The following is a 15,534-nucleotide window of genomic DNA, read 5'->3' on the forward strand; positions in this document are numbered from 1 at the left end:
CATATCGAAAAGATACATCAGACCCGGCGGGAGGGAGAACGTTCATTGCAAAGCAAAACAATTCTGACTATCGAAGTTGAAATTGAGTCAGACTGTGAAGTTATATGGACGTTTGTAACATTCTACGCGAAGATAATAGTCGGATGTTTTTACCGGCCACCAGATTCCGCCTTGAGAGTTTCAGTATCATCAAAGGAAACTATACGCTCAGCAGCACGAAAATACCGATATCATGCTACATTAATTTGAGGCGACTTTAACCTGCCGAGCATAGACTGAAAAGTCTATGGACTCAGTGCAGGTGGTACGGACCGGTAGTGTTGTGCTTAAGTAGTTTTAATATGTTTTTCGAAAACTGTCTTGAGCAGCTAGATCCACAGTCCACACTCAAAAAAAATATTTTACATTCTGGTTCAAAACAGAGCTCGCGAATGACTATAGGCAAAAGTTAGTAGAAATTCTTGTGCCTGTAAAAAGATCTATTCGTGAAGCATACACTTGCAAGGATTTGTTCAAACGCTTTTCCAGAGATGCCGCAGAATGTTCCCCCTCAAACACGTTAGAGCCTGTACAAATGCACGTGATGGGTCTCCAGCAAATTTCAGTCACGTTCTTTGAGGTGCATGGGTAATATGTGAAATCATATATAGATTGTTACGATAGGGCCAGTTACACACACACCACGTTACCTTGGCATTGCGTGGATTACTAAGATTATTATCTATGACACTACCGATAATATTCGATCTGTACAGCAGACAGTCTTAATGGACTGATGCACCATCAACATTCCACAGAAGCCCTCGAAACCATTCGACACCATTCTGGGGAGTTCGAGAACGTGTAAACCGATTAAATTCATAGGTTTGTAGATCTAAGAGGAGGAAGATCTGAATATTGATTGTGTTTTTCTGATCCAAAAATTGTAAGACATTCATTAATGATTGGAAAACGAAGGAAGATAAGACATTTTTTATTCGTTGTGCCCAACCAAGGAATGAGTTTTAATTCCCAGTAACTACTCATTCGTTCACGGTGTTCCTTTCTACAATTGTTGCTTCATCGTGAACTATATGTCGAGAAAGCGTAGACTTCTTCGTAAACGCCTTTTAGCAAGATAAGATATCGTCACTTCCCAGAGGACCTCAAGACTTTTCGTTACGACTCCTCGAAATGACGTTCGGTTTAAACTTTCGCATTCCAGTGTGGGGTTTGGTTCTTACTGTATTTTTTCAAGAGTACACAGTTTCTTGGCTGTGCCAACGTATCAGTTTCCTTATAGCCCATTTTTTATATTGTGACATCTAGTAAGAGAGATTTACTGCCCTCCTCCCAACCTCAGAGCACTGTTAGTTAAAAATAGTAAAAGTTCACAATACCAGGAGAGTATTTAAAATCTTTACTTAAATTCTATTGCACGGAAATGGCAATCTTTGCCACCACTAGCCAACAAGTACCTGCTCCGGGGGAAAAGCAGTCAAGTTATAGAGCACTAGAGGAATGATACTCGAAACCGACTGCTGTATTGTAATACGACGTCATTTATTCGAAACATTCTACCAGTTTCGACGCCAAAAAGCGTCATCTTCAGCCCCCAAGTGTAATCTGTCATCAGCTTACGAATCACACTGACAAAGACCAACAGAGTCTTGAAATGGAACAGTACACCTTATTAAGCCAGTTACGCCACCAAGTGCAGTTGAGTGCATCAGGCTGAAATCATCTGGATTTCGTATCTTCGCAGCAGTAACAAGCCCACCAACAGTCAGACGACAATTCAGTTACCATTATTCAAGTACTTCAGTCCGGCTGCTGTCCCACAGTCGTCGATGAATTACCAGAGAAGCTGTATAGCTACACAGTGTCCACACAGACAGCACTTGCCGGGATATCATGGAGTAAAGGCCTTTTGCTGGACAACTGTAGAGGCAAGACTTCCTGTCGCAACAGAAAACGTGTCTGCATCCGAGTACCTACCCCCATGAACCATGGACCTTGCCGTTGGTGGGGAGGCTTGCGTGCCGCAGCGATACAGATGGCCGTACCGTAGGTGCAACCACAACGGAGGGGTATCTGTTGAGAGGCCAGCCAAACGTGTGGGTCCTGAAGAGGGGCAGCAGCCTTTTCAGTAGTTGCAGGGGCAACAGTCTGGATGATTGACTGATCTGGCCTTGTAACAGGAACCAACACGGCCTTGCTGTGCTGGTACTGCGGGCGGTTGAAAGCAAGGGGAAACTGCAGCAGTAATTTTTCCCGAGGCCATGCAGCTTTACTGTATGGTTAAATGATGATGGCGTACTATTGGGTAAAATACACTCCTGGAAATGGAAAAAAGAACACATTGACACCGGTGTGTCAGACCCACCATACTTGCTCCGGACACTGCGAAAGGGCTGTACAAGCAATGATCACACGCACGGCACAGCGGACACACCAGGAACCGCGGTGTTGGCCGTCGAATGGCGCTAGCTGCGCAGCATTTGTGCACCGCCGCCGTCACTGTCAGCCAGTTTGCCGTAGCATACGGAGCTCCATCGCAGTCTTTAACACTGTTAGCATGCCGCGACAGCGTGGACGTGAACCGTATGTGCAGTTGACGGACTTTGAGCGAGGGCGTATAGTGGGCATGCAGGAGGCCGGGTGGACGTACCGCCGAATTGCTCAACACGTGGGGCGTGAGGTCTCCACAGTACATCGATGTTGTCGCCAGTGGTCGGCGGAAGGTGCACGTGCCCGTCGACCTGGGACCGGACCGCAGCGACGCACGGATGCACGCCAAGACCGTAGGATCCTACGCAGTGCCGCAGGGGACCGCACCGCCACTTCCCAGCAAATTAGGGACACTGTTGCTCCTGGGGTATCGGCGAGGACCATTCGCAACCGTCTCCATGAAGCTGGGCTACGGTCCCGCACACCGTTAGGCCGTCTTCCGCTCCCGCCCCAACATCGTGCAGCCCGCCTCCAGTGGTGTCGCGACAGGCGTGAATGGAGGGACGAATGGAGACGCGTCGTCTTCAGCGATGAGAGTCGCTTCTGCCTTGGTGCCAATGATGGTCGTATGCGTGTTTGGCGCCGTGCAGGTGAGCGCCACAATCAGGACTGCATACGACCGAGGCACACAGGGCCAACACCCGGCATCATGGTGTGGGGAGCGATCTCCTACACTGGCCGTACACCACTGGTGATCGTCGAGGGGACACTGAATAGTACACGGTACATCCAAACCGTCATCGAACCCATCGTTCTACCATTCCTAGACCGGCAAGGGAACTTGCTGTTCCAACAGGACAATGCACGTCCGCATGTATCCCGTGCCACCCAACGTGCTCTAGAAGGTGTAAGTCAACTACCCTGGCCAGCAAGATCTCCGGATCTGTCCCCCATTGAGCATGTTTGGGACTGGATGAACGGTCGTCTCACGCGGTCTGCACGTCCAGCACGAACGCTGGTCCAACTGAGGCGCCAGGTGGAAATGGCATGGCAAGCCGTTCCACAGGACTACATCCAGCATGTCTACGATCGTCTCCATGGGAGAATAGCAGCCTGCATTGCTGCGAAAGGTGGATATACACTGTACTAGTGCCGACATTGTGCATGCTCTGTTGCCTGTGTCTATGTGCCTGTGGTTCTGTCAGTGTGATCATGTGATGTATCTGACCCCAGGAATGTGTCAATAAAGTTTCCCCTTCCTGGGACAATGAATTCACGGTGTTCTTATTTCAATTTCCAGGAGTGTATTCCGGAGGTAATATAGTCCCCCATTCGGATCTCAGGGCGGAGACTACTCAAGAGGACGTCGTTATCAGGAGAAAGGAAACTGGCGTTCTACGGATCGGAGTGTGGAATGTCAGATCCCTTAATATGGCAGATAGGTTAGAAAATTTAAAAAGGGCAATCGATAGGTGGAAGTTAGATATAGTGGGAATTAGTGAAGTATGGTGGCAGGAGGAACAATACTTTTGATCAGGCGAATACAGGGCTATAAATACAAAATCAAATAGGGGTAATGCAGAAGTGGGTTTAATAATGAATAAAAAAATAGGAGTGCGGGTAAGCTACTAACAGCAGCATAGTGAACGCATAATTGTAGCCAAGATAGACACGAAGCCCATGCCTACTACAGTAGTTCAAGGTTATATGGCAACTAGCTCTGCAGTTGATGAAGAAATTAGAATGTATGATAAGATAAAAGAAATTATTCTGGTAGTGAAGGGTGACGAAAACTTAATAGTCATGGGTGACTGTAATTCGAGAGTAGGAAAAGGGAGAGAGGGAAACATAGTGGGTGAATATGGACTGGGGGAGAGAAATGAAAGAGGAAGCCGTCTGGTAGAATTTTGCACAGAGCATAACTTAATCATAGCTAACACTTGGTTCAAGAATCATAAAAGAAGGTTGTATACATGGAAGAATGCTGGAGATACTAGAAGGTATCAGATAGATTATATAATGGTAAGACAGATATTTAGGAACCAGGTTTTAAATTGTAAGACAATTTCAAGGGCAGATGTGGACTCTGACCACAATCTATTGGTTATGAACTGTAGATTAAAACTCAATAAACTGCAAAAAGGTGGGAATTGAAGGAGATGGGACGCTGATAAACTGACTAAACCAGAGGTTGTAAAGAGTTTCAGGGAGAGCATAACGGAACAATTGACAGGAATGGAGGAAAGAAATACAGTAGAAGAAGAATGGGTAGCTCTGAGGGATGAAGTAGTGAAGGCAGCAGACGATCAAGTAAGTAAAAAGACGAGGGCTGGTAGAAATCCGTGGGTAACAGAAGAAATATTGAATTTAATTGATGAAAGGGGAAAATATAAAAACGCAGTAAATGAAGCAGGCAAAAAGGAATACAAACGTCTCAAAAATGAGATCGACAGGAAGTGCAAAATGACTAAGCACGGATGGCTAGAGGACAAATGTAAGGATGTAGAGGCTTATCTCACTAGGGGTAAGATAGATACTGCCTACAGGAAAATTAAAGAGACCTTTGGAGAGAAGAGAACCACTTATATGAATATCAAGAGCTCAGATGGAAACCCAGTTCTAAGCAAAGAAGGGAAGGCAGAAAGGTGGAAGGAGTATATAGAGGGTTTATACAAGGGCGATGTACTTGAGGACAATATTATGGAAATGGAAGAGGATGTAGATGAAGACGAAATGGGAGATAAGATACTGCGTGAAGAGTTTGACAGAGCACTTAAAGACCTAAGTCGAAACAAGGCCCTGGGAGGAGACAACATTCCATTAGATCTACTGACGGCCTTGGGAGAGCCAGTCCTGACAAAACTCTACCATCTGGTGAGGAAGATGTATGAGACAGGTAAAATACCCTCAGACTTCAAGAAGGGTATAATAATTCCAATCCCAAAGAAAGCAAATGTTGACAGATGTGAAAATTAGCAAACTATCAGCTTAATAAGTAACAGCTACAAAATACTAACGCGAATTCTTTACAGACGAATGGAAAAACTGCTAGAGGAGGACCTTGGGAAGATCAGTTTGGATTCCGTAGAAATGTTGGGACACGTGTGGCAATACTAACCTTACGACTTATCTTAGAAGGAAGATTAAGAAAAGGCAAACCTACGTTTCTAGCATTTGTAGACTTAGAGAAAGGTTTTGACAATGTTAACTGGAATACTCTCTTTCAAATTCTGAAGGTGGCAGAGGTAAAATACAGGGAGCGAAAGGCTATTTACAACTTGTACAGAAACCAGATAGCAGTTATACGAGTCGAGGGACATAAAGGGAAGCAGTGGTTGGGAAGGCAGTGAGACAGGGTTGTAGCCTGTCCCCAATGTTATTGAATCTGGATATTGAGCAAGCAGTAAAGGAAACAAAAGAAAAATTCGGAGTAGGTATTAAAATCCATGGAGAAGAAATAAAATCTTTGAGGTTCGCCGATGACATTGTAATTCTGTCAGAGATAGCAAAGGACTTGGAAGAGCTGTTGAACGGAATGGACAGTGTCTAGAAAGGAGGATATAAGATGAACGTCAACAAAAGAAAAACGAGGATAATGGAATGTAGTCGAATTAAGTCGGGTGATGCTGAGGGAATTAGATTAGGAAATGAGACACTTAAAGTAGTAAAGAAGTTTTGCTATTTGGGGAGCAAAATAACTGATGATGGTCGAAGTAGAGAGGATATAAAATGTAGACTGGCAATGGCTAGGAAAGCGTTTCTGAAGAAGAGAAATTTGTTAACATCGAGTATAGATTTAAGTGTCAGGAAGTCGTTTCTGAAAGTATTTGTATAGAGCGTAGCCATGTATGGAACTGAAACATGGACGATAAATAGTTTGGACAAGAAGAGAATGGAAGCTTTCGAGATGTGGTGCCAGAGAAGAGTGCTGAAGTTTAGATGGGTAGATCACATAACTAATGAGGAGGTATTGAACAGAATTGGGGAGAAGAGTTTGTGGCACAACTTGACAAGAAGAAGGGACCGGTTGGTAGGACATGTTCTGAGGCATCAAGGGATCACAAGTTTCGGATTGGAGGGCAGCGTGGAGGGTAAAAATCGTAGAGGGAGACCAAGAGATGAATACACTAAGCAGATTCAGAAGGATGTAGGTTGCAGTAGGTACTGGGATATGAAGAAGTTTGCACAGGATAGAGTAGCATGGAGAGCTGCATCAAACCAGTCTCAGGACTGAAGACAACAACAACAACAACAACATCCGAGGACAGAGAACAGAAAGAGAGCTGACCTCTGAGTAGCCAGTTTCTACAGACCTGTCGTCTGTATGATGCGAGTCTGCGATCGGCACTTTCGTAGGTACGCGGTATTTTGTTCAGTCCACTGAGGAGCCAGCTATACCGTTTTAATACTTCGCAGCCAACTAGTTGGCTTTTAGTATGCTCTTTGGCAATCTCACTAGTGCCGGCCGAAGTGGCCGTGCGGTTAAAGGCGCTGCAGTCTGGAACCCCAAGTCCGCTACGGTCGCAGGTTCGAATCCTGCCTCGGGCATGGATGTTTGTGATGTCCTTAGGTTAGTTAGGTTTAACTAGTTCTATGTTCTAGGGGACTAATGACCTCAGCAGATGAGTCCCATAGTGCTCAGAACCACTTGAACCAATCTCACTAGTCTTCGAGCCTGTTTTTGCGTTTTGTTCCTGTAATTTACAAATACTTACAGTCACTGTCCATATTCGTGTTTTATCTGCATAATTTAGCATTTACCGTGTCCACTCACCTGTGCGAAGGTTATCGTTCACCATTAAAAACATCTTGTCCAAGATTTGAATGTTCATTTATTCATATGAGTGGGTAAATTAGTGTGATTCACTATATGCAGGATCGGCCAGTAATTTGGCTCGTGGGCCATGCCCCGACACGAGTGCCAAAGCGCTCAACATCGCTTCACATTTCCCCAACCGGCACGCCACGAAGCCTGAGAGCGATACTGCTTGGCTTTATGCTTCACAATTTGTAACTACAAAGGTGACAAACGAAACAAATTTTCAGTATTATTTAACTATTTTTGGAGCGCTCTAACCACAATATAATTTTTATCTGGTACAAACTATTAGTATATGGGCAGATGCAGACAATTTCACAGAGTTCCTAGCTCAAATTGCCACGTAATCGTATCTTTGTTAGTTTCACAGTTGAAAAAGGTGCTTCACGTGCATAAAATAAACTAAACTCCGCCCAAACAGGCCATGAAAGCCCAACGGTGCCGACCGACCGCCGTGTCGTTCTCACCCCATTGGCGTCACTCGATGCGGATATGGAAGGGGGTGTGGTCAGTATGCTACTCTCCCGGCCGTAGCAAGTATGCAACAACTGTCGCTAATGCGAATTGAGTATTGTAACCCGGATCGTTTGTCATTCCCATTCATTTAAAAAAAAGTGCGACAATAGGTCGCTAGACTACCTCTTTTTGTGCAATCAGCCACTGGAACTGTGAATGCCTTTCACTCCACGAAGGTTAAACAGCTCTGACAGCTCGATTCTGCCGAACTCAGAGAGTTGTGCCGACCGAAAAATGGCGCACTGCAGTGCTCTATGGTACGTCACACTTTCCTGTGCACTTCCGAGAGGGACGGAACAAAGCCGTGTCACGGGCCCGGCCATGGACCCCACACGGCCTGCTCATGCTGCAGGTGTGAAGTTTGGCGTGCCCTGCTTTACGACCGTTGTAATGACCACTTGTTTCCGATATAGATTAGATGATCCTTCCTCCCATAAATTAGTCCATGTACACGATGTGGTACCCACACTGACATGTTTGACTGGAACCCTGTTAAATTCCATTCAGTAAGACATTTCTGTTGCGCGCAGTTATTATTTCCAACAATTAACTTGCATGATCATATGAGGTGCTTTCTTTATCTGTAGCTCGCCAGAGCTCAGTTTTAATCATAACAGATCATGTTATTTTATTACAGTGCAATCAGTTTCGGTGACTCAACACACAATCTTCAGGCTTTCTTTTCGTCGGTGTTGTCACCTCTTGTTCTTACCCGGGCGTAGTTGGGGGTGACGCCTTCAGAGACACATCTTTAGGTGAAGTTGATGGCTGATGCTAAATTCATTAGCTTTATCTTGTTAGTAATATATCCTAAAGACTGTCCCATTATCCGGGAAGGTATATCAAGTATTTGTAGGGACATGGAAAAAAACTTGGTGTATATTACTAAGTAATGTGACAGTCGTGCGGATTTATAAGTAACAAGATCAAGTTAATGAAGATAGCATCAGCCATCAACTACAACAAAAGATGTCGCTATGAAGGCGTCACTCCCAACTATGCCCGAGTGCGAATAAGAGTTGACAACTCCGTCCGACAGAGAGGCTGAAGATGGTTTGTTGAGTCACAGAAACTGGTTGCCATACGATAAAATCACATCAAAACAACGGCTGCAAGAATTTCATTTTATTACTTATGTGAACTGCCGAAAACTTTCAGAATGAGATTTTTACTCTGCAGTGGGATGTGCGCTGATATGAAACTTCCTGGCAGATTAACACTGTCTGCCGGACCGAGACTCGAACTCGGGACTTTTGCCTTTCGCGGGCAAGTGCTCTGCCAACTGAGCTAAACCGTTCAAATGGCTCTGAGCACTATGGGACATCTGAGGTCATCAGTCCCCTAGAACTTAGAACTACTTAAAACTAACTAGCGTAAGGGCATCACACACATCCATGCCCGAGGCAGGATTCGAACCTGTGACCGTAGCGGTCGCGCGGTTCCCAACTGAAGCGCCTAGAACCGCTCAGCCACACCGGCCGGCAACTGAGCTACCCAAGCACGACTCACGCCCTGTCCCCGCAGTTTTACTTCAGCCAGTACCTCGTCTCCTACCTTCCAAACTTTACAGAAGCTCTCCTGCGAACCTTGCAGAACTAGAACTCCTGAAAAAAGAATATTGCGGAGACATGGCTTAGCCACAGCCTTGGGGATGTTTCCAGAACGAGATTTTCACTCTGCAGCGGGGTGTGCGCTTTATTGCAGGAATGCTAGTTACGCAAGGTTCGCAGGAGAGCTTCTGTAAAGTTTGGAAGGTAGGAGACGAGGTACTGGCTGAATTAAAGCTGTGGGGGCGGGGCGTGAGTCGTGTTTGGGTAGCTCAGATGGTAGAGCACTTGCCCGCGAAAGGCAAAGGTCCCGAGTTCGAGTCTCGGTCCGGCACACAATTTTAATCTGCCAGGAAGTTATACGAAAACTTGATCATCATCGGCTTCATCATAACAGAATAACCGGCACGTCAACCTAAGCCGAAAAAGGATTAAAGAAATCAATTAAAACTCTAGCGCTTTTAGTAGAGAAAATGGACCTTACTGTGCCTTTAATGGCCCTGTAAGGTACCAGTGATCAATGGACGTGCGGAAGGTGAGTGGAATGGTAAGACGCGCTTGTGCAGGACATGGTGCCCGAGCTGTCGCAGCAGGCTGAGCAGCTGTCGGCGACGCTGGCCGACCTGGCGGACGGCGCGACGCTGGACGTGTTCCCGTACGTGGCGGCGGCCGTGCTGGAGGCGGTGTGCCGCACCACGATGGGGGCGGCGCCGGCGCCGGCGGGCGAGCGCCGCTACGTGCAGCTGCTGGCGCGCAGCGTCGCCATCGTCGAGGAGAAGTTCTGCAAGCCCTGGCTGTGGGCCTGCGGCTGGCTCTACCGCCGCACCGCACTCTACCGCGACGAGGAGCGCACACTCGCCGAGCTCAACGCCTTCTCTCAGGAGGTCATCGCCCAGCGCGCCTGCCGCCGGCAGGAGGCTGCGGGCGGGGACAGTCGAGACAAGCAGGTGCCTAGCACAACGTGACCCCTGTTAACACTGGTAATTACACCTAGCCGACAAAAGTCATGGGATACCTCCTAACATCGTGTCGTTCCTCCATACGCCCGGCACATCACAGCAACTCGACGTGAAATAGACTCAGGAAGCCGTTGCAGGTTCACTGCAGAAGTATTGACCCATGTTGCCTCTATAGCCGTCAATAATTGCCGGTGCAAGATTCTGTGAATGAACTGATCTCTCGACTACGTCCCAAAAATGCTCTAAGGGTGATCATATCATTCACTCGAATTGTCCAAACAGTTGTTAAAACCAATCTTGAACAATTGTGCCCTGGTAACATTTTCGGGAACATGAAATCCGTGAAAGGCTGTTACTTGCCTCCAAGTAGCCGAACATATCCATTTCCAGTCAGTCATCGGTTGAATGATATCTTGCGAACCGTGGATGAAGGGTATCAGACGGATGCCATATTTCTTGACTTCCGGAAAGCGTTTGACTCGGTGCCCCACTGTAGACTCCTAACTAAGGTACGACCATATGGAATTGGTTCCGAAATATGTGAGTGGCTCGAAGACTTCTTAAGTAATAGAACCCAGTACGTTGTCCTCGATGGTGAGTGTTCATCGGAGGTGAGGGTATCATCTGGAGTGCACCAGGGAAGTGCTGTAGGTCCACTGTTGTTTTCTATCTACATAAATGATCTTTTGGATAGGGTGGATAGCAATGTGCGGCTGCTTGCTGATGATGCTGTGGTGTACGGGAAGGTGTCGTCGTTTAGTGACTGTAGGAGGATACAAGATGACTTGGTGTAAACAATGGCAGCTAACTCTAAATATAGATAAATGTAAATTAATGCAGATGAATAGGAAAAAGAATCCCGTAATGTTTGAATATTCCATTAGTAGTGTAGCGCTTGACACAGTCACGTCGATTAAATATTTGGGCGTAACATTGCAGAGCGATATGAAGTGGGACATGCATGTAATGGCAGTTGTGGGGAAGGCGGATAGCCGTCTTCGGTTCATTGGTAGAGTTTTGGGTAGATGTGGTTCATCTGTAAAGGAGACCGCTTATAAAACACTAATACGACCTATTCATGAGTACTGATCGAGCGTTTGGGATCCCCATTAGGTCGGATTGATGGAGGACGTAGAAGCAATTCAGAGGCGGGCTGCTAGATTTGTTACTGGTAGGTTTGATCATCACGCGAGTGTTTCGGAAATGCTTCAGGAATTCGGGTGGGAGTCTCTGGAGGAAAGGAGGCGTTCTTTTCGTGAATCGCTACTGAGGAAATTTAGAAAACCAGCATTTGAGGCTGACTGCAGTACAATTTTACTGCCGCCAACTTATATTTCGCGGAAAGACCACACAGATAAGATAAGAGAGATTAGGGCTCGTACAGGAGCACATAGGCAGTCATTTTTCCCTCGTTCTGTTTGGGAGTGGAACAGAGAGAGAAGATGCTAGTTGTGGTACGAGGTACCCTCCGCCACGCATCGTATGGTGTATTGCGGAGTATGTATGTAGATGTAGATGTAGAATAATTGCGAAATTGTTGCCGGTCAGGATTCTGTGCATGAACTGATCTCCCGATTACGTCCCATAAATGCTCGATCGGTGATCACATCATTCACTCGAATTGTCCAAACAGTTGTTCAAACCAGTCGCGAACAATTGTGCCCTGGTAACATGTTCGGGAACATGAAATCCATTAAAGGCTGCTACTTGTCTACAAGTAGCCGAACATATCGATTTCCAGTCAGTGATCGGTTCAATTGGACCAGAAGATCCAGTCTGTTTCTTCTAGATAAATCCCACACGATTATGGAGACACCACCAGATTGCACAATGGGGTCTGCGCCACACTCGCACTCCACCATCACCTTCTACCAACTGAAGTTGAGCCTCATCTGACCAGGCTTTGGATTTTCAGACATGTATGATCGAACCGATATGGTCAAGAGTCTAGCGTTTATTAAAGGCACTCGCCTTGGTCGTCGGTTGCCATAGTCCTTTAACGCCAAATTTCCACGTCCTAATCCCATCGGCTTCGTTCGACATACGATCCCATTCAATTCTGCGGCTACTGCATGCTGAAGTGCTTGCCTGTTCGCTGAGACAACTCTACGCAAACGCTGCTGCTCTTGGTCGTTAAGTGTAGGCTGACGGCCACTTCGTTGTCCGTGATGAGAGGTAATGCCTGAAACTTGGGATTCTTGGCACACTCTTGACACTTTAGATCTCGGAATTCTGAATCCCCTAACAATTTCTGAAATGTAACGTCCCAAGTTCTAGCTCCAACTACCATTCCGCATTCAAAGTCTGTTAGTTCCTGCCGTGCGGCCAAAACCATGCTAGAAAGCTTTTCACACAAATCAAATCATCACAATGAAATGACAACTCCATCAATGCGCTGCCCTGTTACACCCTGTGTATGTGATATTACCGCCATCTGTATATGTGCTTGTCCCTATCCCATGACTTTTGCCACATCGCCGGCCGATGTGGCCGAGCGGTTCTAGGTGCTTCAGTCTGGAACCGCGCGACCGCTACGGTCGCAGGTTCGAATCCTGCCTCGGGCATGGATGTGTGTGATGTCCTTAGGTTACTTAGGTTTAAGTAGTTCTATGTTCTGGGGGACTGATCACCTCAGATGTTAAGTCCCATAGTGCTCATCTACATCTACATCTACATCTATACTCCGCGAGCCACCTTACGGTGTGTGGCGGAGGGTACTTATTGTACCACTATCTGATCCCCCCTTCCCTGTTCCATTCACGAATTGTGCGTGGGAAGAACGACTGCTTGTAAGTCTCCGTATTTGCTCAGAGCCAATTGAACCATTTTTTTTTTTTTTTGCCACATCAAAGCATATGCATGTATTTGATACAGCCTACTCCATAACATCAGTAACAGCAATGGCAGCAGCCGATAGTGATACACTGCTGCATAAATGCCTCCACCCAACTCCGCGGATTGAGAACATCCAACGTATCGGTAATGCATACCATCTAATTGTCCGCCCCAGTAGCTGAGTGGTCAGCGTGACGGATTGCCGTCCTCTGGGCCCGGGTTCGATTCCCGGCTGGGTCGGAGATTTTCTCCGCTCAGGGACTGGGTGTTGTGTTGTGTTCATCATCATTTCATCCCCATCCGGCGTGCAGGTCGCCCAATGTGGCGCCGAATGTAATAAGACCTGCGATATGGCGGCCGGACCTGCCCCGCGAGGGGCCTCCCGGCCAATGACGCCAAACGCTCATCATCATCATCACCATCTAATTGCCTCTCACCTACCAGTCATTACGTCGTCGTGTTGGTCTTCTCCTGTCTGCATAATTTTCGACAATATTGACTCAGGGATAACATTTACTATTTTAATAAAAAGATAATAGTCGGCAGGTGATGGCTTAAGTGGTCACTGCAACAAATATCTACTAATACCACTATTGCTGGCCGCTGTTTTGATCACAAGCGTGCTAGATTATTCCTGCACGTCTCTTAGAGGCATGAAGATGGAGTATCAAAACGCTGAAATTGGTTGCCCAATAAAATAAGGTTGAAAATTGACATGCTCTAGCGAGTCCCGCAACCATCGCCTAAAAGATGGACATACAGTGACTGGAGATTGCTTGAGGTGGACAGAAGAGAATATGGATAGGATGAGGGGAGGAGGAAATGAGGAGAAGGGGGGGGGGAGGAGCGGGAGAGGTCTGAGGCAGGTGGAAGATATAGGGAGGTAGTGGGAAGGTGGAAAACCAAGAGGGGGAGATGGAGATCGAAAGACAGGGAGGGAGGAGAATATGGTCAGAGAGAATGAGGTGGAAGGTATGGTCAGAATGAGGCAGTGGACGGAAAGGATAAAGAGAGTGGAGGAGGAGATGAGTAGAAAGAGAGAGTGAGGAGGAGGAGATAGACGGAGGTGAGAGGAAGAGGTGGGCAGAGAGATGGAGGAAGAAATTGACACGGAGAGGAAGGAGGAGGTGTGTTCAATGCATATATCAAATGCATAAATGGGAAAAACTACAGGGAAAAGCAACAGTTCAAGCACTGGTCTGCCCTTACTGTAACCGAAACTGTGAGGATAAACTTATGACTTATAGTATATTTTTCGGAGTTAGCCTGACGGGTAGCCCACGTAGATCGGTGTGCGGCCCGACCGGCAGCAGAAGACATTCCTGCCAGTTAAAGGCCGCAGTTCACAGCCTAATCCTACCAGCTGCTAACAATAAATCCGACGCGGTTCGTGAGTCCACTAGCAACATCGGCAAACAACAGGAATATGAATCAGAGAAGACAGAAAGCATAAGACCTCCCGCTAAGAAACGTAGTAGAACGTAGGTCGAAAATAAAGAAGTACATAGAATTACCCCAATAACAACTCTCACAGCTTCGTCGGCAGACCCGTATTAATGACCATACTGATGATGTCGCACAGCATAGTTATCTGACGTACGTTTACAACGGCAGTACTAAGTGAAATACTAATTAGGGTGACTGAACTATTCGATTTTATTTCAAGTAAATTACGACATTGTCAAAACTGTTGGAGGTTGTGGCTGTTACAGCTCTTAAATCCCACGCATGACCCCTATTTCTGAATTTTTCTGATCAATGTTTTTCATATTAGGAAATTATTTCTGTGGTTGACAGTTTCAGTTATGCTAAATCTATGTACAATTAATTTATTACTTTATTAAGATATTTTATTTTTCCGAAATGGTGAAGTAGGGTAAATGTATCAATTTGAGGTAAGGGACCATAATCCGGAAACGACCGAGTCGAAGGCTATCAGCGAAAATCAACTCAAGTTCCGTTTTAGCCTCACACGGCGCTCAAACTAAGGGCCCCTACTTTTGAAACCTGGTCATGACGTACATGATTCCCACTGAATACTACCCAATTTATTTCCCCTGTTGATGGACTACTAACAGCGCACTTAACTTGATGTTAGAGAGACTGAAAATCCTAAGCCATTGGCACAGTAATGCACAAGCTTCACAAGCTGCTAACTTCACAATAGTTGTTCAAAATTGCGTCCTCCAGGGTCAATACCGGCATGGCATCGCCGCACAGAGTTCTGTCGTATCCATTCTAATATTCCCGGTTTCCTCTGCACAATGTCACAGGCAGCAAGATTTCTTATCAGGTGATCCTCTTTAGTGTCGGTAGGCGTCTCGTACGTAAGACAATTCACGTGGCACCACAAGAAGAAATCATTTGTGGCGAGATCAGGTGAACGTGCTGGGCACGAAACAGTACCTCCTCCGCCTATCTATTTTTC

The 15,534-nt window shown here is 46.4% G+C and overlaps 1 protein-coding gene across 1 annotated transcript in view; it reads left to right on the forward strand.

The window, feature by feature from the left end:
• The window catches only part of LOC124620154 (probable cytochrome P450 4e1), a 79,980-nt gene that overhangs the window by 18,545 nt on the left and 45,901 nt on the right, over positions 1 to 15,534 (forward strand). The gene's annotated exons all lie outside the window — the stretch shown is intronic.

Source organism: Schistocerca americana, chromosome 6, assembly GCF_021461395.2.
Source record: "Schistocerca americana isolate TAMUIC-IGC-003095 chromosome 6, iqSchAmer2.1, whole genome shotgun sequence".
In the NCBI taxonomy this organism is placed as follows: Eukaryota; Metazoa; Arthropoda; class Insecta; order Orthoptera; family Acrididae; genus Schistocerca; species Schistocerca americana.